Below are 27,231 nucleotides of genomic sequence, written 5' to 3'. Positions count from 1 at the left end.
TTTTGTTCGCCGACGTACGGGGTTTCCCAGAGACTGCCAAATTTCCAGTATGTTTTAGTAAGTTTACCCCTAATGTGTACGCACAACGTGAGAAAACAAATATTTAAATACTCCTATGTGCTATATCTTAGTATTCCATTAATTTCCAGAGGACTCTTGAAGAAAACTCAAAATAGTAGAAATGCCCAGCATAAGTGAAAGTTCTTTTAATTAGTTGGTGCTATTAACAATTTGCCTTAAATTCCTACACAGGTCCCATGGAAGCCCAACTGGCTCCGCGGGCCCGTGTTCGTAGTGCGGTGCATGTTTCGAGTAGCTGTTCGTCACGTTGGCGTATCCGGACACAACCATCGAAACATTCATCCGACCAGGCGATACGTTTCCATTGATCCACGGTTCAAGCTCTCGATCTCACGCTCACTGCGATTGTAATTGGCACCCTCGTTGGGAACTGACGATCTAAGGGGAACTTGTGGGGGCCGTTTGCTAATGAACACTATGTTCCATGTGCACTGAACGGTGTGTTCCGAACTACTTTTCCTGCGCCAGCTCTGTTATATGTCGTCAGATCTGCCACAGATCGCCACCTGTCATGCTCTACAGAGCTGAGAAGACTCCCCTGTGATGAGGCGTGGATGTCCAATTCCTTGTCGACTACTCGCGGTTTCAATGTCCTTTAACTACTTTCGAAAGAAGCTCGATACAGGAAGTAGTGCGCCAAACTTTTGGAATTTTTGACTGTGTAAGACGGGTGATGGTGCGTAGTTGTAAACGCTATTGTGATCATTATGGTCGACGTTTTGAACAGTGCATGTAAGAGAACAGTTCGGCGTTTGCTAGGTACTGTGCTGGGTGTTGACGGAATACATTGAACATAGTCTGATGAAAAGTGCTCGTGTTTCGTCTGAAGAATGTTGCACTACTATCTTTTGTGTTAAACGTCTTGTTGATTGCATACTGCAGGCCTGTCTTTGCTGTCGTGAAGGTACTTTAACAAACGAAGGTAATTACGGTAACAAACCAAATAAACCATAACGAAATTTTCTCTCTGTAATAAGACGCAGAAAATGTTCCTGAACACCTTGCGGGTTCACTCTGTTAACATATTCGAGCATTTGTTCCATGTTACAGGCACGTCGAGGAGGAAGTGTTACAGTGTAGCTTTTCTGGTCTTTGTTGATGACAGTTGATGATCAAAATGGTGTCATATTATATGATGTTTGGAAGAAGATGAAAAAAGTAATAAGAAAACTGTACAATGAACAAAATCACATTGAAAAAGTAACAAAATCCCGTATAAAGAATCAGTGCCCCAAAATGTGAAAATTGTCACTCAGCCTAGTTAATCATGCATGTATTTCTACACGTTAATATGACCACAGACTATGTGCGACGTCAGCGTGCAGTAACCACTCAAGCGGCAGGTGGCACCAGTAGCAGTGCAGGGTATACGAGGTTTGTCCGGAAAATACGCATATAAGTTGAATAATAACTTTATTTTACAATTATTCAGGTATTACAATATGGTCTCCTTCAAAGTACTCGCCCTGAGACGCGATACACTTCTGCCAACGCCGTTTCCACTGTTGATAACATTGCTGAAAGTCTTCAGTTGTGATGTTGTTCAGTTGCCGTGTCGTTTCCGCCTTGATGGCTTATACATCTCCCAAGTGCCGCCCCCGAAGCACCATTTTGCATTTCGGGAACATGAAGTAGTCACACGGAGCTAAATCGGGTGAATAAGGCGGGTGGTCTGTCACGGTGATTGAGCTTCGGGCCAAAAACTCGCGCACAAAGAGCGACGTGTGAGCGGGCGCATTGTCGTGATGAAGGATCCACCAGCCCCCTTTTAGCAACTCCGGTCGAACTCGGGCCACACGAGCTCTGAGACGTGTCAGAATTTAAACGTAAAAATTTCCGTTCACTCTCTGGCCGGGAGGGACAAATTCCTTGTGAACAATGCCCCTAGAATCAAAGAAAACAATCAACATTGTCTTCCCATTGGACCTTGATTTTCGCGACTTATTTGTTCTCGGTTCTCGACATCGAATTCGTAAAACCAGGACTCGTCTCCAGTGATGACTCGGTTGAGAAAGTCCCCTCGTTCCTTTGCTTCCAACCAATCCTCACAGCACTCAACCCTCTTCGCTTTCTGTTCTGTCGTCAAGAGCTTCGGTACGATTTTCGCACACAATTTCTTCACTTCAAGTTTTTGTGTCAGGATTTCGTGAACGATTGTTTTGGGGATTGACAGCTCATCAGCAATCATTCTGTCTGTCAATATACGGTCTTTAAGAACACAAGCCCGAATTCGTTCAACATTTGCATCGGAACTCGATGTCGAGGAGCGTCCTGGGCGAGGGTCATCGTTCACTTCTCGGCCATCCCGGAACCTTTTAACCACTTGTTCACGGTTGGTTCCTACAGAGAATGTCTCTGTAAACCTGTTTCAAACACTCAAAAATCTCACGGCCATTCTTGCCTAGCTTTGCAAGAAAGTTGATGTTGACACGCTGTTCTCTCAATCAGAGAGATCCATGCCGACGGCAGGTGAAAAAGGGTAACTGTTAACAAGGTGACTGCAACCTGTAACATAAAGACATTATTCAACTTTTATACGTATTTTCCGGAAACCTCGTATAAAGCGTATCGGGGGACGCAGGAAACAGTGCTATCGTTTCGTAACACACAAATGGAGCGACTTACGACGTTCAAAAGATTATAATAATTGGCCTTCTGGCCAAGGGTGGAAGAATTTCCGAAACGGCTATGCTTATAAACTGTTGCGTGGTGCCGTGGTTAGAGTACATCGTGCATGGCAAAAAGGCGCTATCCACAACTGGCATCAAAGTAATTTTTGCGCATCACTGGCCATGAATGACAAGGGGTGAACGACGGCTGCGGAGATCCGTACGGGCGAATAGACTTGCAACTGTTGAGCTGCTGAGTGCACAGATGAACCTAGTGGTCTGCCAACAATGTCTCCTCAACGACCATTCAGCGAACGTTGCTGCGTATGGGCCTCTGCAGCAAGCGCGTGGTTCAAGCATGCAAGCTAACTGCTGCTCATCGGCGACGAAAGCTGGAATTTGCACGCAATTTGACGTCCGCTGAGAAGTGGCAAGTGACCTTTTCAGATTAATCAAATTTTATGCTCCATCAGACAGATGGCCGTTGGCGTGTACCGTCTGAAAGCAAAAACCCTGCAACAATCGTCGGAAGGGTGAGGCCGGATGAGGGAGCGTTGTGGTCTGGGGAATATTTTCGTGGCATCTAGTGGTTCTGGAAGGCACACTGGATCAACACAAGCATGTATCTATCTTTGGGTGCCATGTCCAACCCAACATGCAGTTTGTTTTTCCTCGGCATAATGGTATCTACCAGCAGAATGATTCAATGTGTCACACGGCTCACGCTGTAGGTGTGTGATTCGTAGAGCATCAAGATGAATTAGCCGTACACCCCTGGTCACCAAACTCGTCGGATTTAACCCCTATCGAGAATATGTGGGACCACCTTGGTAGGACTGTTCGCACCGCAGATCCTCAACCAAGAAACCTATCGCAGATGGCCGCGCTGGAGTCGGCATCGCTTCACATATCTATAGACACCTTCCAGAGAGTGAGGTGGCGCAGTTGTTAGCACAGTGGACGCGCGTTCAGGACGACGACGGTTGAAACCCGTGTCCGGCATCCTGATTTAAGTTTTTCGTGATTTAAATCGCATCAGGAATTACCGGGATGTTTGCTTTTTAAGGGCACGGCCGACATCCTTCCCCATTCTTCTCTAATCCGATGGGACCGATGACCTCACTGTTTGGACCCCTCCCCCGAATCAACCAACCAGCCTTCTAGAACCTCACTGACATTCTTCCTGCACTTCTTGCAGGGGTTCATCTACAAAAAAAAAGTTCATGTTTTTGACAGGTGGTCGCATTAATGTGACTGCACAATGTGGAACCGCCATTGGCCGCAGTCGGATGGAGCGAAGTTCCGCGGAGTGAGGTTAGCACCTTGGAGTAGCATTCGGGATGAGCAGGATTCAAATCATTCCCCCCCCCCACCCCACCCCACCCCCCCATTCCGCTGTAAAGTTTTAGATTTTCTCTGTATCTCTTGAGGCAAATATCGGAGCCTTACTGACATTCATCCTGCACGTCTGGCAGAGGTTTAGCTGCAAAAGGAGGTTGTAAACGACATCTCTTCACAGAATGACTTCCCGCTGTGCAGTGGTGTGACTGCCGATTTGAACCTTCCTCGTAAATTAAAGCTGTTTGCCGGGCTGGGACTGAACTGGTCTTCCTTCCAGCAGTACTAGTCCCTCCAGGTATGTAGGAGAAGTTACATGAAGTTTGGAAGGCAGGAGATTAGGTTCTAGTGGACGAATTGTGAGTCGTGCTTGAATAGCTCAGTCCTCGCTAGCGGAGGCATAGGTTCCAGGTTAGAGTTCGTGTCTAGTGCACAGTTTTCATTGCCGTGAATTTTGGACACCCTTCTCCCATATTCGTTTAGAGTTTTCAACACGTCTGTAATGTCTTCTTCAACAGAAAGTTAAAGCATGAATGTTCATTTCAATCGAATTTATTTCGGAAATCTTCTGAATAATCGCAGGAACCTTAGAACAATTTAAATTTAGCTGTCTCGAAAGGAATAAAAATAATTTAGCAGCGTAATTGTCGTGGCTATAGAGTAAGCTTTTGATAAAGCAAATTAATGGCAGTTCCATGAAGCAATAGCTCTCAGTAACAGTATCTGTTTAAAAAATGTCGCCACTTTTCAGTTTTCTGGTGACGAGAGGGAAATGACAGTGCTCCATCGACCGGCCAGTTATACACTGAGAAATCCTCCCAGTGAAATGCAGATTAACACACAAGCGTACGCATGTTGATTTATTATGAAAATACCAAACATAGCATATAGTGTCACACTGATACCACGTAGAAGCCGCGAAGCGTGCTAAGACTGCGTAATCAGCGCCAAGCACAGCTGCCGCCGATATTCGTGGGGGGGGGGGGGGGGAGGAGAGTGTTCAGTAAACGTGAGAGCGTGCTGAAATTACTTTTGTAGAGGTTGCGAAGTTTGTGGACCCAGACTGAAGCTGGGGAGTGGATGCGTGTAAGGAGATAAAATATTTTATTTGCATATGCACTTGATTTTTGGTCTTCCAAATTGCTTGTCTTACGCTGACTAGTTCCTAATCTGTTGCAAGCATCGTAGCTACTAGACTGTAGTAAGTTGCGCGCGCACACGCACCGAAAGGTCAGCATCGGTGGTAATGTCATCTGCTGTTTTTTTATTGCAGATCTGGATTCCAGCGAATGAGGCAGCTATTTCAAGTGCGTTATAAGTTGTGTAGCTCGACGTAATCATAACGACACATACTCCAATCCAACTTCGGCATATACAAGCATTAGTTGGACTTACGTTTGTACATGCCTACGTTAGATGGGAGTATCTGCCCTTATTATTACGCTGAGTCTTCAGGGCTATTTACTATTGATGGCTACATATCTGGCTGAAATAACAGATCTGCAGTAAAGGAGACAGATGACATAACGACAGATGCTGATCTCCTTTCCCTTGTGGATTGCATCACGATCGAGGAGCACAGTCATTCCTATGGAATCGAACATGAAGTTGCACACAGTTGCAAAGTCGTTTTAGCTGGTCGTCTGACAGTCACAGGTTTCGGTAGATAAATCTGGTGATGGGGCCAGTTTGTGTGAAAAGAAAACTCTAAAACTAATTTATCAAATTTTCGGGATGTGCAATTGATAAATTTGCTGTTCGTAGGACGTCATAGCACAGATGTAGGGCTGTGGGATGAAGGTGGTCGAAAACTGTAGATAAAAGCTGACATCCAATCCTTAACCACGACAAGATCGAAAATATTCGCGGATTAATCTAATTCTAGTCGACGTTCTCTCAACGTAATAAGCACGTTGATGCTACAATGGTTTTTAGGATATTCACACACCCTGCAAGTACGACTTGTTGACTCCGTCGACGTTAACTTTTTAGCGTAAGCGGAAATTTTATCAGAAGTACTCGCTGGAGAGAAAAAAGGTAGAAACCGATAATAGAATGTGTATACAATATGAAAGGGAGATCGGATTTTTCATATGAGTGAGAGTTTGATTCGTGGTGCAAGGGATTCAGATTTGTTACTCAGTTTATCCGAAGTTATTGTTTGGCTGAGTGATTCTCTTTATAGAGTAGGGAAAGGCAAGTACATACTACATGAAATAGGACCACACCAAAAAACCACCGTTTTTAAAAATTACATCATCTGTTACGGACTAAACGTCGGCAAAAAGGAAACTCGTAATTCATGAAGCCGAAATATGATCTCAAGCAGAACAAAAACACTGTTGCAGAAATGAGTGATAAAATAAGAATTCTATGGACACAGTATGAAGTTGTGGACCGAAGAGTTGAAGCGCTTTAACGCATTATCAGAAAAGCATTAATTACGTTATTTGACAACTCGCTTCTAAATAATTCCAGGGATAACCAACATGCGATAAAAGGGCAATTTAGATGGGACAAAGGGCTGGACAACGAGAGTACTGCGTGTGTAAAACGAGATATACGGAAAATGAAGACTCGGAAAATGGACCTGAGCAACGTGACATTGTTTAAAGTTGAGATTGTATTCGGAGGAGCGTGGTTCAGATCCCAGTTCTGGTCGTGTAGTGAGGATTTCCAACGAAATGTTACTGCCGTCCCTTCAAAAATACTGCGGCTGCTTATCTGCGCTGCCCTTACCCGGCTAAATCTGTGATCAAACTTTAATGACTTAGATATCGATGGAGGATTAAAATATAACCTACCGCTCAGTTTGTGCCAAAAACTCATGCCAGAATACCAGAATACAGAAGACGGGAGGAGAGATGTACTGAATCTGAAGACCTAATGGACTGGACGATCGACGAGTAAAAGAGTATCTAGAAATCAACGAGTAACGAATGGATAGGAGAGTTCGGTTCTTGTACTGTCGGGAACGTGATCTGGACGAAACCGTACACCACCCACGCAGGTGCTAAGTACTCCGTCTTTGTAGGTCGAGACGTCAAGTGGATTGGCCTGGCTGTGTAACAGGTCAAGTGTGCTGCTAATGGATGCGAAGACGACAGTAGCACTCCGTGACAAGCAGATCTTGAAGAACCCGGAAACACGGCGCGTCGCCGCCGCCGTACTGTAGGACGGCTAACAGTAAACTCGGCAGCCGGCTGCAGACATATACCTGCACGACCGCATGCTGCTCTGCTCTCTCTCTCTCTCTCTCTCTCTCTCTCTCTCTCTGTCGCTGTTTTTCGGCCGTCGCTGCTAAATGAACCGCACAGACAAAGCGTCGACGAACGGTACTTGTCCACTGCCTCGTTGCCCCCGATTCGCCGCATGGCCAGCTTGTCGCTTGCCTAGTGTTCCTGAAGTTCAGCTTTGTTGTTGTTCCTGTGCAAAGTGCTTCTTCGGCTTCACGAACGAATGAACACGTCGCCTGTCTGTCTTTCAAAAACAGAGGCATACATACCAGGTAATTAACCATACCAGGTAATTAACAGGGTGACAATTATCGAACTATATGAAAAAACTTACATTAGTTACAAACTACGGCGTGCACACACTTTATTCAATATTGAAACGTCACTACAGATGTTCGGATTTAGGTTGACATGTTCGATATCATTGACGATGATGTGGCGCAAACGAATAGCGAAATTGTGCATGACCCGCTGAAATGTCGGCACAACGGTATTGTCGATGACCTCCTGAATGGCTGGTTTCAGTTAAGCAACGGTTTTGGGGTTATTGCTGTACATCCTGTCGTTAACACAGCCCCACAAAAAGGAGTCGCATGTGTTCAGATCCGGAGAATTGGTCAACAGAGCCTGAAGTTCTCCTCCAGGACATCAATCTCCTGCTTCGATGCGGTCGAGTTCCGTCTTGCGTGAACCAAATCTTGTCGAAATCAGTCACTTCGGGTAATGGGGATGAAATCATCTTCCAGAAGCTTCCCGTACCGTTTGGTAGTCACCATGCCATCAAGGAATATCGCACCGATTATTACTTGGCGGGACATTGCACACCCGTAGAGGTTGAAGACCCCTCAATCGCGAAATGCGGATTCTCGGTCCTCCAAATGTGGCCGTTGCGGTTATTGACGAATCTATCCAAATGAGAGGGCTTGGTCACTAAACCAAACCATGTATGTATGTATTTATTTACACGTCTGATTACGTAGGACCAAATGGAGGAGCAATTCTCCAAGATAATGGAATGTGTCAGTACATGAACTAACAACAAAAAAATAGCAGATAAAAATAAAATGTTTATCAACCAAAAGTCAAAGTTTCAGTAAACACAGTCAACAAATAACATAAGTCGGCTATATTTTTCCAGGAACGCCTCAATAGAATAGGAGTAGTGACCCATGAGGCAACTCTTCAGTTTCGGCTTGAAAGCGTGTGGATTACTGCTAAGATTTTTGAATTCTTGTGGTATTAGCTTATTGAAAATGGGTGCAGCAATATGCTGCACACCTTTCTGCACAAGAGTTAAGGAAGTCCAATCCAAATGCAGGTCGGATTTCTGCCGAGTGTTAACTGAGGGAAAGCTGCTTATTCTTGGGAATAAGCTGATTTTGCTAACAAGAAACGACAGTGTATATATATATATATATATATTTTGAGGCCAATGTCAACATACCCAAACTAGTGAACAGGAGTCGACAAGAGGTTCACGAACTTGCACCACGTATTGCCTGAACTGCCCGTTTCTGAGCCAAGAACATCCTTTTAGAATAGGAAGAGTTACCCCGAAATATAATACCATATGACATAAGCGAATGAAAATCAGCAAAGTGGGCTAATTTTCGTGTCAATCGCTCGCTTACTTAGATGCCATTCCAATAGTAAAAATGGCAGCATTAAGTTTTTGAACAACATACTGAACATGGGCTTTCCACTACAGTTTACTATCTGAACACTAAGAAATTTCAAATGTTCAGTTTCACTAATCATATGCCCATTCTGTGAAATTAAAACGTCGGGTTTTGTTGAATTGTGTTAGAAACTGTAAAAACTGAATCTTACTGTGATTTGGCATTAGTTTACTTTCTACAAGCCATGAACTTATGTCATGAACTGCACCATGTGAAACTGAGCCAACGTTGCACACATCCTTTCCTACCAAGCTAGTATCATCAACAAACAGAAATATTTTAGACTTAATACTGGAGGTCACATCATTTATATAAATAAGGAACAGGAGTGGCCCCAGCACTGATCCCTGGGGCATCACTTTACAGTACCCCACTGAAACCCCACATCACAGCCGTTCTCAATACTGTGAATAATGACCTTTTGCTGTCTGTTGTTAAAGTAAGAGGTGTACCAATTGTGAACTATTCTCCGTATTCTGTAATTGACCAACTTCTGGAGCAATATTTTGTGAGCAACACAATCAAACGCCTTAGTTAAGTAAAAATTATGCCTAGCACTCGGTTGTTAAATGACTTCTAAAGACGAACTGTACATTTGATAGCAAATTATGTGATATAAAATTATCAATTATCCTTGCATACACGGCCTTTTCAATGACTTGAGCAAACAATGATGGCATAGAAATAGGTATAAAGTTGTCTACATTATCTCTTTCCCCCCTTTTTATATAGCAGCTTTAGTGCTGAGTTCTTTAATTGTTCAGAAAACTGACCATTCTGAAAGGAAAAATTACAAATATGCCTAAGTAAAGGGCTAACATGTGCAGCATAGTACTTGAATATTCTACTAGGCACTCGATCGTATCCATGAGACTCCTTAGTCTTCAGTGATTTTAATTACTGGCTCAGTCTCCCCCTTGTCAGTATCGCAGAGGAGTATTTCAGAAATCTGTCTCGGAAAGGCATTTTCCAAGAGAGTTATTGATTCCCTCTAGAAACTAAGTTTTTATTTAGCAATGCTCATAAATTGATTGTAAATACTGTACATTATATGACTTATCAGTAACGGAACTATTTTTACTACGCACTGACTTTATATCGTCGACCTTGTACTGCTGACCAGACACTTCCTTCACAATTGGCCATATGGTTTTAATTTTATCCTATGAATTAGCTATTTTATTTGCGTACCACATACTCATTGACTTCCTAATATTTTAAGCACCTTAAACGGTTTGTAATGGGCTACTGTAGCTTGATTGTGTTTACTATTAACATTTTTATATAATTCCCACTTTGTTCTACATCCACTAGTCAGCCACCCAGGCTGCCTTTTACTGTTAGTACCCAATTTTAGAATGTTCTAATGGAAAGCAACTCTCAAGGAGCATGAGAAATGTGTTAAGGAAAGCATTGTATTTGTCATCTATGTTGTCGGCACTATAAGCATCGTGCTACTCTTGTTCCTTACTGAAGTTTAAAAAACTCTGTTCGGAATGTTTTCCTTCATAGTTCATATGTGACAATTTGTTCAGTACAAAAGCCTTTTAGTGTTAAAAGTGGTGCATCATGGTATGAAAGGCTATTCACTCTTTTACTAACAGAATGCCCATATAGTAATGAAGAATGAATAAAAATATTACCTATGGCTGTGTTACTGTTGCCCCGCACCCTATTCGGAAAGAATAGTGTCTGCATCAGGTCATATGAGTGTAAGAGATCTGCCAACATCTTTTTTCCTCCACATTCACATACAAATTTAATAGTGAAGTCACCACGTATAACTAATTTCTGGTACTTCCTATAAAGTGAAACAAGCTTGAGCAGAAATGCTCTTAAGGCAGTCAGGGGACCTATAGACAACAAGAATTAGTTCAGTTTCACTAAATTCAACTGCCCATGCACAACATTCAAATATCTGTTCAGTGCAGTGCCGTTACAAGTCTGTGGACTCAAACGGAATACTGTTCATGTACATGGTCACTCCCCCACGCTACAAGGAACTCCTTGAAAAACAGCCAGCTTACCTGTATCCTGGTAATGGAAGCCTCTAAATTGCCAAATTATCTAAGTGGTGCGTGCTAATTCCCATCATGCCCCGCAGCCAACCGTGAAGTTTAAACGTCTAACGCCAACTGTTCAGAAGGTATGACGATGTTATTTCATGTAGTTCAGTAACTGTCACCCTGTATATACGCGGACGTAAGTTACGTTTTCGCATTTTCGGAAATTCTTGGTGCGCTAAGGACAGAATTCGTTGGCGCAGAAGTCCGTAGCGGTTTTTCCCTAAATTTAATAAACACAACAGATAGACATAACAGAGACTTCAGACACCAATAAGAGATTCTCCTTGACTATTTGTCTGCCAACGCTGGGATATTTTTTCGATCCCGCGACTGTAGAAATCATGTGGTTTTGAGGCGAAGAACTCGTCGAGCCATGTTCAGAGTATGTTTTTATGGGGAAAGAAAGTTCCTTGAAAGGTGTTCGATAAGGAGCGGAAAAGATGAAAATTTTAGGGCACAATATGACTTCCCAACCAAACTCCTGCATAGTGTTCTTCGTCAGTCTGGCAGAATGTTGGCGGACTTATCGTGGAGTAGCATCACTTCACGTAGTCGTGTATTGCCTCAGAGGCACGTCTCAGTTGTTTAAAATAAATGTCGTTAGTCATTGTTACACCTCAGCGAAACAATTCGTAGTATACTACACTGTCGCTGTTCACTAGATGCACAGCATTATCTTTTGTGGACGCGCGCAGATGTCTGTACGGGGAGTTGCTGCTTTGTTTAGGCTCAATCATGCCTTTCTTTTCCTTATGTTAGCGTAAAGACACCATTTCTCGTCACCAGTAACGATACAGGATAGGAATGGTCAGTGTCATTCACGAGCCAATTGATGAGCAAGCAGCGATTCACATATGGCCACCCACTGATTTTTGTGATTTTTGGCTTAGCATGCAGTATCAATGCAGTCCATTTTTTGCATCTTCTCCCATTGCATGAAGACATAGCACTATTGTGAAATAACAGTTCATCTCCCCCTGCAGGTCCAGGGGTTAGAATAGACCCGAGGTATTCCTGCCTGTTGTTAAGAGGCAACTAAAAGGAGTCTCAAACGTTTCGCCCTTTATGTGATGGTCCCTGTAGGGTTTGACCTCCATTTTCCAAAATTTTCCAGAAGAGCGAGCCAATTGCCGAAGGGCGCCTTACATGGTGCATCGTGCACTGAGACTTATCGCATCCTTCTTCGACGTGGATCTGCACTTCTGCTCATTATCCAACTATTGGGCGAGGTCTCCTTCCTGGGTGGGTATTTTTCCATCAACTGTGCAGTAATGTTTTCTACACTGACGATGATAATAGACTTGTTTGCTTGGTTGCACCTGATACCCAGCACGGTAGCCAGGCCGTTGAGGTGGGGCAGCCATGTACCCTGTGTGTTGTAGCCCCTGACCAGACAGGGATCGCTCTGCTGATGCCTGCACTGTTAACTCCCCATGTATGCCGAGGAGTAGATGCCCGTCACCCTGAAGCATCAGGACTCACGGTAATGGCCATCCTGCCAGGTTGCCTTTGCTGCGGCTGGGTGGAGCCGCCCGTGGGGAGGACCCCTGGCGGGAGTGGGTGACATCAGGGTGGATGACAAGCGATGAAGCGTAGTACATCATCTGTTGCTGGTGGTCAAACACCAGCAGTCTCTAAACGTTTACGGGCTCAATTCAACCACAGAACTACGACCCCAACTTGTTCCAATCCCCGACCCTTACCAAGGGAGGAACGTCTGGATAAGGATGGCAGTGGCTCTTACTTGCCCAGGTACCTTGTATGTTAGAGAGCTGATGGGGAATCTTTCATGTTGATTAAGCCTCAGTTTTTTGTCGAGCATTTAGAGGACAAGTTACGGAGGTTGAGGGCTTGTTCCAAATGAGATCTGTCAGTCTTGATGAAAACAGCATCCTCTGTCCAGTCTCGGGCGTTACTCGCTTGTGACGAGCTGGGGGATGTTTCTGTAACCATCACGCCCCATAAGAGCTTAAATATGGTCCAGGGTATCATATTTCACAAGGACCTTCTTCTGCAGTCTGACGATGAGTTGTGCACCAATTTAGAGCGGCGAGGTGTAAATTTCATTTGGCGTGTCCACTGGGGTCCGAAGGATAATGAGGTTGCCAGCGGTGCCTTCATCTTGGTCTTCAAGGGTGATAAATTACCTGATAAGGTCAAGGTGATGGTCCACTGCTGTGATGTAAAGCCCTATATCCCTCCCCCAATGTGCTGCTTTAAATGCTGGAAGTTTGGCCATATGTCTTCCCACTGTACTTCCACCGTCACGTGTAGAGATGGTGGACGCCCATCAAATCCCAGTACTCCATGTGCCCTGCCTCCCATCTGTTTCAACTTTGGAGAGCACCATTCGCCTTTCTCGCTTGACTGCAGGATCCTCCAGAAAGAAAGGAAAGTCATGGAGTAACAAGACCCTGGACAGACTGACCTGCACTGAGGCTAAGAGGGAATTTGAACGCCTACATCGTGTATGTATGACATCTTCTTACGCCGCCGCTACAACAGTTTTAGCCCCATCAGCCCTGCCATCTCCAGTCACCTCTCAGAGCCGGAAGACCACACCTGCCCCCTTGATGGTGGGAGGCTCTTCCCTCCCTGCTGCTCCTGCACCACCTACTTCAGGAGCAACACCCCACCCCCTCCAACTATTGGGGATATTACTTCCCACTACTGTGCCGGAGGAGCGTAAGTCTACTTTGGCTCCTCTCGCTAAGAAGGGGTCATTTGGGTCACTCCCTCCCCAGGTTTCTGTTAGTAGGAAAGATGACACCCACCAGCGGCTGAAGAGCCCAAAAGCAGGTGGTCATAGGGCTTCACGCTCATCCTCTGTCCCGGAGACTGAATCAGTGAAGTCCTCCCAGCCAGGGAAACCCAACGAGCAGCGAGGGAAATTCTGAAAGATCCCCAAGACTAAGGGAATTGCTGTGGCACCCACACCACCGCTACCTACAAGCTCTGGGTCTGCGGATGAGGTTGAGATTCTGGCGCCCGCTGAGGACCTAGATCTCGCCGGACCCTCGGACACAATGGATAGAGACTACTCAGGCAATAAGTTGGTGTCAGCAGGTGACCCTGAAGCGTAAACTGCCTCATTGAATGTTCCATGCCTTCCCAGTCTCACGATGTCGTCCTCCAGTGGAATTACGGCGTTTTTTTCCAGCGCCTGGCCGAGCTTCGGCAACTGTTAAGCTTTGCACCTGCTTTCTGCATTGCCCTCTAAGAGACCTGGTTCCCAGCATTGCGGTACCCTGCCCTTCAAGGTTATAAGGGATATTACAGGAACTGTAACGACTATAATAGTGGGTCAGGTGGAGTTTGCAAAACGTTCGAAACTCAGTCCATTGTGAAACTGTGACCCTTCAAACCCCTCTTGAAGCTGTGGCTGTCAGAATAAGGACGACGCAGTAAATAACTGTCTGCAATGTATATATTCCTCCAGATGGTGCAGTACCCCTGAATGTATTAGCTGCACTGATTGATCAAGTCCCTAAACCTTTCCTACTTCTGGGAGATTTTAATGCCCATAACCCCTAATGGGGTGGATCTATGCTTACTGGCCGAGGTAGAGATGTCGAAAATTTACTGTCTCTGCTCGACCTGTGCCTTTTAAATACTGTGCCCCCAACACATTTCAGTGCGGCTCATGATAGGTACTCAGCCATTGATGTATCAGTTTGCAGCCCAGGACTTCTCCCATCTATCCACTGGAGAGCACATGACCACCTGTGCGGTAGTGACCACATTCCCATCTTCCTCTCACTGCCCCGACGTCGGGTCCACGGACCCCTACCCAGATGGGCTTTAAACAAGCTGGGCTGGGAAACCTTCACATCTGCTGTCACCGTTGAATCTCCCGCACACGGTAACATCCAAAGTGATGGTTGAGAAGGTGAGTATAACAATACTTTCTGCGGCAGAAAACGCGATCCCTCGCTCTTTAGGGTGCCGTGAAAGGCAGTCTCTTGGTGGTCGCCGGAAGTCGCTGAAACAATTAAGGAGCGTCGGTGAGCTCTACAGCGGCATAAGCGGCACCCTTCCCTGGAGCACCTCATAATCTTTAAACGGCTCCGTGCCCGCGTTCGCCAGCTTTTCAAACGACAGCAGCAGGAATGATGGGAGAGATACGTCTCTACCATTGGGTGCCATACGTCACCTTCCAAAGTCAGGGCAAGGATCAAATTTGTTCTTGGGTACCAGACCCCAACAGGTGTTCCCATTGTTAACATAAATCGTGTGTTATCTACCCCCCCCCCCCCCCCCCCAGCCTTCCGCACTCAAACGGCGGCTAGAAGGGAAGTCCTCTCGTTCACTACACGCCACAGTGAATCCTATAACGCCCCATTTACAGAGTGGGAGCTCCTCAGTGCCCTTGCACATTGCCCCGATACTACCCCTGGGCCGGATCGAATACACAATCAGGTGATTAAACATCTCTCATCTAACTACAAGCGACATCTCTTCGTGATCTTCAACCGGATCTGGTGCGATGGCGTCTTTCCATCGTAATGGCGGGAGAGCACCATCATTCCGGTGCTAAAACCCAGTAAGAAACCGCTTGATGTGGATAGCTATCGGTCCATCAGCCTCACCAACGTTCTTTGTAAGCTGCTGGAACGTATGGTGTGTTGGCGGTTAGGTTGGGTCCTTGAGTCACGTGGCCTACTGGCACAACGTCAGGGCGGCTTCCACCAGGGTCGCTCTACCACTGATAACCTTGTGTCCCTCGTGTCTGCCATCCGCACAGCCTTTTCCAGACGCCAATACCTGGTTACCGTCTTTTTTTATTTAAGAAAAGTGTATGACACGACTTGGCGACATCATATCCTTGCCACATTATACGAGTGGGGTCTGAGGCCCGCCCCTGATTTCTATCCAAAATTTCCTTTCGCTTCGTACTTTGTGTCCAAGTTGATGCCTCCCATAGTTTCTCCCCATATCCCGGAGAATGGATCCCGCAGGGCTCTGTATTGAGTGTATCTCTATTTTTAGTGGCCATTAATGGTCTAGCAGTAGCTATAGATCCGACCGTCTCACCTTCTCTGTATGTAGACGACTTCTGCATTTCGTACTGCTTCACCAGTACTGGTATTGCTGTATACTGTATTTTCCCAATTGGACATACTGTATTTTCCCTCAAACTCCTCCATTTTCCTGTATTTATTTATTTCTGTTTATATAATTGATACTGCCTAAGTTCCTTGTGTATTCTGTAGTTACATTGATAATTGTTTCTTCTCTTAATTGGTTTGTGTATCTCTCTCCATGTTTTATATCTCCTGAAGTAGCCTTGTCAATACTAATTTTATTTTATTATTTTTGTTCATTAATAGAAACTGTTGTGTAGACATGCTGTTCCTATTTTGTTAGTTTTTTCCTGTCTACTCCATTTTTATTTACTGTTCAATTTTTACTTTTTCAATGCATTACCATCACTCTGTCAAAGACGTTACTTACTGTATGCCTCTGCTTCAGTCTAGATGTGTAACTTCTCTTCCAATGTAGTTTACAAACATTGTAACTTCTTTGGTGACAATACTCGGTAATCGTCTGAAGATGGCCTTGTAAGCCGAAAACCGGTTAACACAATAATAGTAATACTGTAGAACAAAAGCAAACTCGTGCTTTCCATTTATTATAATGTTGTTCTACAAAGAATCGACGGCAGGTTAAGATAATATCGTATCTCCAACATCGCTGCGGCCAAGAAAAGGTCCTGCAAGAAGGGGACCAACGACGACTAGAGAGAATCGTTCAACGTGACAGAAGTGCAACCCTTCCGAAAATTGCTGCAGATTTCAACGCTGGGCCATTAACAAGTATCAGCGTGCGAACCATTCAATGATAGATCGATGTGGGCTTTCGGAGCCGAAGGCCCACTCGTGTACCCTTGATGACTGCCTGACACAAAGCTTTACGCCTCTTCTGGACCCGTCAACACTGACATTGAACTGTTATCCGACAAGGCAACATTTTCCAGTCATTGAGTCTCGTTTCAAATTGTATCGAGCAGTTGGACGTTTACGAACATGGAGACTGCCTCATGAATCCATGTACCCTGCATGTCAGTAGGAGACCGCTCAAGCTGGTGGAGGCTCTGTCGTGATGTGGGGCGTGTGCAGTTGGGGTGATATAGGACCCTTGGTACGTTTATATACGACTTTGACAGGTGACACACATGTAAGCATCTTGTCTGATCACCTGCATCCATTCACATCCATTGGGCAATTCCAGCAGGATAATGCGACACCCCACACGTTCAGAATTGCCACAGAGTGACTCCACGAACGCATTCCTCAGTTTAAACTCTTCCGCTGGCCACCAAACTCCCCAGACATGAACATTATTAACCATATGTGGGATGTCTTGCAACGTGCTGTTCAGAAGAGATCTCCAGCCCCTCGTACTCCTACGGATTCATGGACAGCCCTGAAAGATTCATCGTGTCATTTCCCCTCCAACACTAGTTCAGACATGAGTCGAGTTCATGCCACGTCGTGTTTCGGCACGTCTGCGCGCTCTCTGGGATCCTACACGATATTAGGCTGGTGTACCAGTTTCATTGGTTCTTTAGTGTAGCATGGCAATTATCGGTTAGTAAAAGCTTTTGTTTTGTATAGCATAGAAGCCTTCAGCATGACATTCTCAGTAATTTCTTAAAATTTGTTTTCAGCAAGGGGGAAGTTGTAAGTAACAATGAAAATGAAATAAGATTGCATATTTATTTTCGACACTAAAAGTTTTCATTAACCGCTGTCATAGGATTGTCTGATTATTATCAGATCAACACAGTACATCAAATACACGTGGGCGAGAGTAACAAAGTTGACAGCCAATGAATTCAGTTTTCTCGTTCAGATTGGCGTGGTAGCAACAGCCGAGTGACTCCGTAGTACAGGAATTCTCAAGTTCACGCTAACACGCAGCATTAAACTCGTTTTGTAAATCTACTAGTTATATCACTTTTATCTAAAATTTCGCTGTTAGCTTCAGACGTTCTATAGCATAAAATTAATATGCTGCACAAAGAAGCAAAACAGACAACGAAAATTAGTCACAACGGTGACGTTACCGGCTGAGACTCATTTGCAACTAACCGTTATAACCAACACATAAGGTTTTACAGCAATGTGGCAGAATGGAAGCAGCGATTCAGCTCGTCCGCATTGGTTGTCATTGTGATAAATACCTTTTTTCTGGTCCGGATATACGTCGCCACTTGTCTATGGGATCTTTTTTTTTTTTTTTTTTTTTACAAATAAACTACCGCCGAAGCAGCCACGCTGTGAGTGACAGTGCGGGCAACAGAGTACTGCGTAATTAATGTGAAGGACAATGGATACACCTGGAGTAACCACCGCCATTCTTCGTTGCTAAAGATACGCGTCAAAAAATTTATTTTGCTGTAGTAAAGCAGTTGGAGAAGGGGAATGCCAATTTTATGTTGCCACGCGAGAGTATGATGGACCGGTCTGTTGTCTTTTGTATGCCGCGAAAGCAGCTAATTCAGCATTGGGCTGTTTAAGACTTTCCCGACGTAGTAACTGCTTCATTGATTCACGGGCGTCGCGTCCGATAATGTTGCGGAAGCTGCACAGTATTTCTACGAGACAATTGCTCGTCATCCTCAGGTGCTTACTGACGTATAGCTGACGCATTCAGCATTGGTAATCATGAGATTACTATTATAAATAACAACTCGTCACTATTATTAATATTCCACTCAGCGTAGTCGACGTTCACTTTTGGTCGCACGGTGTTTAAACTTATTTGTAAGGACTGGAACCCTGCATTTTCCTTTCTTTAACGCTGTTTATAAATTCCCCATTGACTATTTGTTGCATGCTTTAAGCGCGGTTCTTTTCTAATAAGAGGAAAATCAACATGTTTTATATGGATCACATATTTGAGAATACCAGGTTGTCTAGTCACCGCTTATCAGCTGAACGTGTATGCAAAAGCTTGGAGCACGTCGTGGGAGATTAGACAGACAGATCAACTGATATAAGTCTTTGTAGTAGCTTTCAGGCTTGCAACAGTAATAGACCTGTTGCACGTATTGTTCGTGAGAGTAATACTGTCCTTTCGAAATTTCGGTATACGCAGTAGCCGGGAGATTAATTTGGAATCCTAGTTCATTTTTTCTACTTTACTGCTTCATGACGCTTTGTCGCCAAATGTCGTTAGCAGTGAACGTTTACGCGTTTGTCGGATGCTGTAACTGTTTCCTGAAATACTGTCACGACTGCTTCGCTGGTTTTTTCCGTGTGGATAACAAAGGAAACTTTATCCGAGTATAATGGCGCAAAAGAGCATCATATCGAAAAGGCGATTCCACGGTCTGTCTTCATTCCAGATGGTACGATCGTCTGTTTTTCAGCAGTCAGGAACTACTTTAAAATTATAACAAGATTTTATTTTTATAAAGATACTCTTTTCAGTATGCCATCGTATAAAATAGTCAGATTTTAATTATCTCATTTGCCTCATTTCCAAAACCCTATTCTCTATTGAACAGCCATGTGAATGATTTGCCGTCTATTAAATGCGATCCTTTCATTTGATAGTAGGTTCCCTTCAAACATAGTTGATTTTGAAGCAAGTCAAGGTAACTATGGCAAATATAGTAGTATTACGTGAAACCAATGGCGAACTAAGCGCTCTGGTACGAGACCAGAGAAAAATAATGTACTAGCTCCATAAGTTGCAGTGGAAAAGTTTTTTTAAACAAAGTTATTTAATTTCTAGCTCGACCAGATGGCTGGAATTTATACATTTCCCGTTAACAAGTTGTTTGCGAGTCTGTTTTGTAACATTTTAGTGTTCTTCAGTGAGGCCATCAGACGTGGTGTTTCCATAAGGACGGTGGAAGGATACAGCTATGACCTTGGTGGACGAGTCATCCTGTCCATCTGAAATCTGAGAGCTAACGGAAATCACTTGACGGTTAAATAGGGGAATAGTGTATTGGCACTGAGGCAAATGAGAATTTATTTTATATGACTAGCATACTGAAATGATTACCTATATAGCTCAATGTTTGTTATCCTGTTGCTGATCAGAGTGAGAATACCACATTCCTCAGTAATATGCCATGTGTTGCAAAGTTCACAGTTGTGTCGGGGTGCTTTGCACAGAGTACAGAATGTACTGCATGCTGTAACATATTAAAAAAGTGATATAATTAAGAAACGAACATTGTTCGTTAAAAGTGCACCTTTCCAGACTGCAACTCGCCGTGTACAGTTTCCGTCAGTTTCGCTCAATAGCACGCAACTTGGCGCGAAGTGAATTTGAAATGGCAGTAAGACTCGTCAATCATTACATTATTATAGCGTTTCCGCGAACTCGGCGTGAAGCTCGCAGCTAAAATATTCCTGTGAAGTCTGTTCGCTGAGACGTGATGCGTTGCTTGAATTCGCTGTACCAAATAAGAACATTACATGCTCAATTCAAGGGACGCATAGAACGTGGATAAAAATAAAATTTTTCAGATGTGGTTCCGATAACACTTATTTACTTGCCCTACCTTTTCCTTTCTCATCTACAATATGGCAGGCTGTGGCGATGATCTTGTCAGAGAAATACATAACGAAAGTAGTGTAACTCATAATGTAAGTTTTACCCTAAGTAGATTTTTGACGAACATGTTTCTGGTCGAAATAGTCTACTTGTGGTGAGTGCGCGTCACTTACGTTAAAGCAGGCACCTAGCGAGTGGTACAGTAAAGTTAATCACTAGGTTTACATGCGACACACCTTCCGAAAGAAGCAAACCTAATTTCGGAAACCGTTTTTCGCTGTTGTGTTTGCATGTTAAGGGCTGAAGCGGATTTGCGAGCCCAGTTAAATATGGCGTCTGGAAAGCGGTGATTCCAGTTACTGATTTAGTCAGCACTATCCGTATTTCCCTTCACGTAAGTTTCAGAGGTTGACAGTTTCGTGCTCGATCTAACATTTCTGCTTGGCCTTCGCTGCATTTCACCACGTCCACATTTGTCGAATATTTTGAAAGCAAAACGTAAGCTGATAGTCAAATTGCGTTTCAAAAACTGTTGTGCCTTTACATGGGAGCGAAAATCGATTGTGGACGTGGAAAACCGGCAGCTACAAACGGATTTCCAAAATCGATTTTGGCGTATTTATATGACCAACCACAAACGGTTTTGGGAGCTTTGCGTAAACATAGTGTGCATATAAGAATCCTCAGTTCGTCCCCTGTTTCTGCTCATGCAGTCTGCACAGTAGCATCGTCTTCTGACGGTGGAAGTTAACCTATTGTTACTGAGCTCACTCCTATTACATAATGGATTTTGTGTGCGCTTTTGTCTTCCTAAGACTTAGACACAAGTTAGGAGGAAGACTTTTTTCTTTTCTACTAGTATTCTAACACCAGGGAGCAGCATTTAGGTTCTAAACCACCTGGACAAAAAAGCGCACACACAGCATAAATAATTGTATAAATAGGCAAACGTTTTTAATGAAAATTGTTTCGATGTTATTTGACACTTAGAAAAAAAGTTGCAAAGGATTAAGTAAAAACGCACCATTTATTGCCTTATAAATAGTTCAATGTGTTAGAGTAAACATTTTTTCGAGCAAATAAAAATACATGTTTTGAAATGTTTGGACGACGCTCTCCCTATTATTTTCTCGGCTGCGTAGAGAATTTACCATACGACCTTTGTCGAGAACGTCCACTACGAATATTGTTTTGTTCGGTAATAAACTGTTACTATTGCGGGCAGACAGTACACACAATCCAAGTATTATCGGTGCTGATGTGTACTCGAAAATGACAACTCGAGACAGGCGAGATTCAGCATATGAATAAAAAGCGAAGGCCGCTGGGGTAGATTCCCTTGCCAAGAGTAGTCGATTGAGACAGTCGCTTCGTTCGTGTAAAAGGGCTTAACAATTTACAATGTTAACTTTGAAGTCACAGTATATAATACTGTCTGGGAGTGTTGATTAAAGCTAAAGCAAAAGTCTTATACAAAAGTGTGATATATGTTAGCGGGAGAGGGAGAGATGGAGACGTGGACTCTCGCTACTCCTGAACAGTACGTGTCGGGCGACAGGTGCATAGCCTCCCACTCGGGCCGGCGGTGAGCTGTGCCGGTCACTGCTGGTGGGTGAGTCATGAGGCGGGCTGCCTCATCTTGGCCGTCTCCTCGCTGTAGGAGGGGAGTCTAGGGATGGCGTGGTGGGGGTTGAGGGTCTGCACGCTGCCTCTCCGTCACGCCGCTAACGCCAGTGTCGCAACTCGCAAGAGGCGCGCTGGCGAGACCCGCTCGCTGCTCCCGCGTCACGGAGAAAATCAGACACGAAACCGCGCTCGCGCCAGCTTTCGTCATTTCCCCACTCCCGCCTAGTCTAGATCAGCCCAGGCGTGTCGTGGCCTGCGGCTAACTTCTGCGAACGCCGACAGCCCTCGGGAGTCCCGCCGTTTCGTTCGGCAACGAATATAGCTCACGCGTGTGTTGGCAGCGCAATACAGGTAAACCACGCGAGTGTCGTGACTGCGAGAGTGCTTATATAGTGTTGTGCAACTTAAGTTATTTGCCCATTTTTTTTGTGCCGGAGACTTACGAACGTGAAAGTACGATCTGCTCGATTCCTTTGTTTTGTTGTAGATAGCGTAGGGCGAATCAAGTTAATCTCATCATATTATCATGATGGTGTAAGCATATTGAGATGAAGACGGAATATGTTCCTAGGCACTAAAATTTGTGCAAAATGTAGTTTTTCTGTGGATATTTTGATGGAGTATGGCAGTCTTCTAAATTTGGCGTGATAAAAAAATAAATCTTGTCATCTTTTGTCGAAAGCAAATTACCGTACTCGAGAGAACAATGAAATGAGAACACACAATATGCGCAATTGGCATTGAGAAGACAGTAGAAAATAACGGCGAGACTTGGGTTACTAAGCACAAACTGATTTCGATACAGTCATAACACGCTTCCTGGGCCAAAACGATAACATACCCTTGATTGCTGGCCTTCTGAGTTTTACTTTTACGTATGTGAGAATCTTGCGTTGAGATTTGTGTAACTTGAACGTTTAGTGTGAAGCGGCTTCAATACAACACGTTTTACGTCCATTGTGAGACTAGTTATACATATATCTATGGAATTCATTTCAATTAAGTGTTAAACTTCGCCTACTTTTGACATTGTAAGGAATGAGAGTTGATTAAAATCCTACTTGTATAATCGGCAATTCTCATGTCCAGCATCTCAGCTGAATCAGTACCTTGAATGCTTTCTTCCTCAAGCTTGGAAACTCCCTTCCTTACTGAATACCAAAATGTTGTCAGTGCCGCTGAGGAAAATTTCACTTATAGCGAAGAATGTGATGGAAGTTAAATCATATATTTCTCATCTGCAGTATTGAACTCAGAAGGAGAATTATTACTGAACGGATTTTGGACTCTCTGAAGCCTATCACAGTTTTCAGGAAAGCATTTTTCAAAATGAACATGAAGTTCAGAAAAGTCCTTCAGCTATAGAAAAAGTATCTGCAGTAAGGTCTATCTCATTGTCGTTTGTAAAATGCTTGGTATCATGGAAAGTAGTCCGTTCCTCCTCCGTCATTAATTTTCCTCTCCAAAAGAAACAGATTCTTTTTTGAAGGCCGAAACTTTATCAATAAGCTGAATGAATGAAAGATTTTCACTTCCTTGCAGGGCCTTATTCGGTGAGTTTTAATTCTCAAATATCACATAAGTATGCAAACCTTCAATAAAAATTCAGTCCAGAAAGCACCAAGCACTGATATGATTTTCTTCATGCAGGTGAGAACAGGCTTCTCACTTAAGTTCAAAGACGCGCGATAATACACTTCCCCTGGACTGCCAACGAGTGCTGCTGTAAAATAAGAGATGTTTGTTCAGCACCCATGTCGTGAAACGTTTGTCTAAAAATCGAGCCTCCTGAGGACGAATTTTGTTAAAGTTTGCCACATTTGACAATTTGCTGTACTTCATTTAGATAAACAACCAAATGTTGCGAAGCGATCGCTTCTTTGTAGATAACACATTAGGTCCACATAATGTCAGGAGTTTCGCCCCGGATAAAGGAGTTTCGCCCCGGATAAGTGCTTGTAGACCACAGTAACGCTCCAACATGGAGTTTTATCAGTACACACACCAGCACAATGGGCCCATTTAATTTGATTATGAAGTTGTCCACTATTTCGAACAAATCTTTGCCTGACGTACCTGCATTTGTTTCCTTTAAAAAATGGTCTTCCATCATTTTTCATCAACAAATCGCACACAGCAAATAAAATGAGCATCTCTATTGCTATCAATGATCGCATCAAGCTGCAAACCAAAATCCCGTCCTCTAATTTTTGCTGTAGTTTGTTCATGAAGATCCTCTCCAGACTCTTGAATTCGACGACTAATTTTGTCAGACGGGGGAAATTGCAAAATCTGTTTCGTCATGGACTCGCCTAACATCATCGACTCCACGCCAATAGCACACGTTAGAATTAGTTGTTCTCCAATCTTATGGGCTTCCTTACATTTCGCTTCTCGGCAAGCTGTAACATACGACGCTAGAAGTGATGTATTATATATTTTCTCCTACTTAGAAAGTTTTTTTCTTTAGTTTGATCCAGTTTCCTAGAAAATATTTCATTTCGTTGACTACGTCATTATTATGATCACTTTCTAAATGACGCTTTAATTTCATAGGTAGTCTACATCCAACAGAAAATACTTTCAAACACAGAACACTTTGTGGACGCTCTCATTGTTCTAAAACAGGGCAAACCAAAATCTAAGTAGCTATCATATTTTCTTACACTAGAGTTTCCTATCTTCATTACCACTTTCCTTGTTACCCTCAGAAAGTTCTCCTGTTTTACTTCCGCTTGACAAATGTGAAAACTTTTTCATAGTTTATCGCCTTTATCAACTTCAAAAACTATATAATAAAAACTGGTTGAAAACACTTCTGGCGCTAAGTGTAACGCGCGATAGTTAGCCACGAAGTTATGACTTCTTACACAGGCTGGATAACATTTAAAGTGGAATTTCTCCGACGCCACACAAATTAACGCCAGAAATGAAATTTCCCACAACTGTCTTCTTTGCCACTAACTGAGAAATAAATCCATGGCGTCCCAGGCGGTCGTTCATGGTGCACCAAGGCGCCGTGGCACACAGGTTGAATACATCAGGCCCGCATCTCGTGGTCGTGCGGTAGCGTTCTCGCTTCCCACGCCCGGGTTCCCGGGTTCGATTCCCGGCGGGGTCAGGGATTTTCTCTGCCTCGTGATGGCTGGGTGTTGTGTGCTGTCCTTAGGTTAGTTAGGTTTAAGTAGTTCTAAGTTCTAGGGGACTTATGACCACAGCAGTTGAGTCCCATAGTGCTCAGAGCCATTTGAACCATTTTGAATACATCAGGATTCGAGGAAGAGGTCTCTTTAAAGCCACATAAGAGACGGTGTGCCCCGTTAAGAATTCAGGTTTTCGTAACGTCAGAGCACTTTCTTCTAGAGCTTTTAAAGATACCTCAACCTGATTTTCTAGTGTTATCAGTTTTCTGTTTGGCAATTAAAATATATATATATATATATATATATATATATATATATATATATATATATATATATATATATATCTCTGACATATCAATGCACCTGACTCAGGTGAATTGTCAGATATCCGTCCGTTAATCTACGTTAACGACTATTCTGCTCCCCAACATTTAGACTACATAATCTGCCACATGATGCGAATAATGGTCAAAATACGTGTTAGCCGCTTTGAGCCCACAAAAATTGGGTTAAGCAGTACTACGTTCTTTTAAGCATGCTTTGACACCAACGGCTTCAACATACAATTGTTCTCCAGTTCATTAACTGGGAGAACTTATTGACACACAATGAACCACAGAGGTGGGAAAGTGACGAAGAATAATAAAGAATAACGAACCGACCCGTACTTTTGTCGAACCAATAGTTTTCAGAATTGTTTCGTTCACACACAAGCCCTAAATATGGATTGGAGGCGTAGAAAGTTTTTTCACTACAAGCATATATATATATATATATGCTTGTAGTGAAAAAATCCATTTAACTTTCTACGCCTCCAATCCATATTTAGGGCTTGTGTGTGAACGAAACAATTCTGAAAACTATTGGTTCGACAAAAGTACGGGTCGGTTCGTTATTCTTTATTATTCTTCGTCACTTTCCCACCTCTGTGGTTCATTGTGTGTCAATAAGTTCTCCCAGTTAATGAACTGGAGAACAATTGTATGTTGAAGCCGTTGGTGTCAAAGCATGCTTAAAAGAACGTAGTACTGCTTAACCCAATTTTTGTGGGCTCAAAGCGGCTAACACGTATTTTGACCATTATTCGCATCATGTGGCAGATTATGTAGTCTAAATGTTGGGGAGTAGAATAGTCGTTAACGTAGATTAACGGACGGATATCTGACAATTCACCTGAGTCAGGTGCATTGATATGTCAGATTACCTACCTGTCTTTCGTTTGTACTTCATTCGACATGTCTTAGAGTGCAGTTATGTCGCAGTTAAATGATTTTAACATTCATGTGAAATGCATATCAAAGTACACATTTAGAACTAACAGTCAATTAAAAATTATGAAGACTGCGGACATTTTTACATGGGGCTCTGTGCTTTACAACAGTTGTAATGTCAAAGCAGTCTCCAAGAAAATGACGCACGCCGACTTTAGTCCAAAGTTAGGAACAAAATTTATACTGTCTGATTTGTAAATTACTTTTCCAAATTTAGATGGTCATTTATAGAATATTGACTCAGTGGCTTAATGGTAAAGTTCCGTAATATGAATGTCAAAGGTATAGAGTTCCATCCCCAATCAATCTTGGATTTTTATCTATCACTTACCACTTCTTTCACGTCTGGCAATGTTTATTAATGTGAAATGCAGAGTTGCTCCGTGGTAAGGCCCCATATAACCTGCTGGATAAGTCAATTCAAAGATCGAAGTAAGGCAATGGCAACAGGACGATAGTTAGTAAAGCACTATGGTGTTCAAACCAAACTACGGGTTCGACAACTTTTTTGAAAATTAGATGTCTATAGATATCCTCACTGTGAAGGACGTTTAGAGTTTTCCTTCGGTTTCTGCACATAGTTACTCTCTTTCCTGCATTTTCGACTGAATGATTAGTACACCCGAAATGTGCTCATGGTTGCACTTTGTTCAATTTGATCGG

At 43.5% G+C, this 27,231-nt stretch overlaps 1 protein-coding gene across 6 annotated transcripts in view; it reads left to right on the top strand.

The window, feature by feature from the left end:
• Positions 1-27,231, top strand: part of LOC126247631 (F-box/WD repeat-containing protein 1A) — a 107,540-nt gene that overhangs the window by 12,762 nt on the left and 67,547 nt on the right. The window contains exon 1 of one of the 6 annotated variants that reach the window (XM_049948502.1): positions 22,378-22,505. The exons of the other annotated variants lie outside the window; for them this stretch is intronic. The gene's annotated coding sequence lies outside the window, so the exon portion shown is untranslated. Of the gene's footprint in view, positions 1-22,377; positions 22,506-27,231 lie in introns of those variants that run through there. 6 annotated transcript variants of the gene reach the window in all.

The sequence above is a fragment of the Schistocerca nitens genome, chromosome 1 (assembly GCF_023898315.1).
Source record: "Schistocerca nitens isolate TAMUIC-IGC-003100 chromosome 1, iqSchNite1.1, whole genome shotgun sequence".
NCBI lineage: Eukaryota > Metazoa > Arthropoda > Insecta > Orthoptera > Acrididae > Schistocerca > Schistocerca nitens.
The sequence above is the reverse complement of the archived record's forward strand: the minus strand, read 5'-3'. Positions and strand labels throughout refer to the sequence as shown.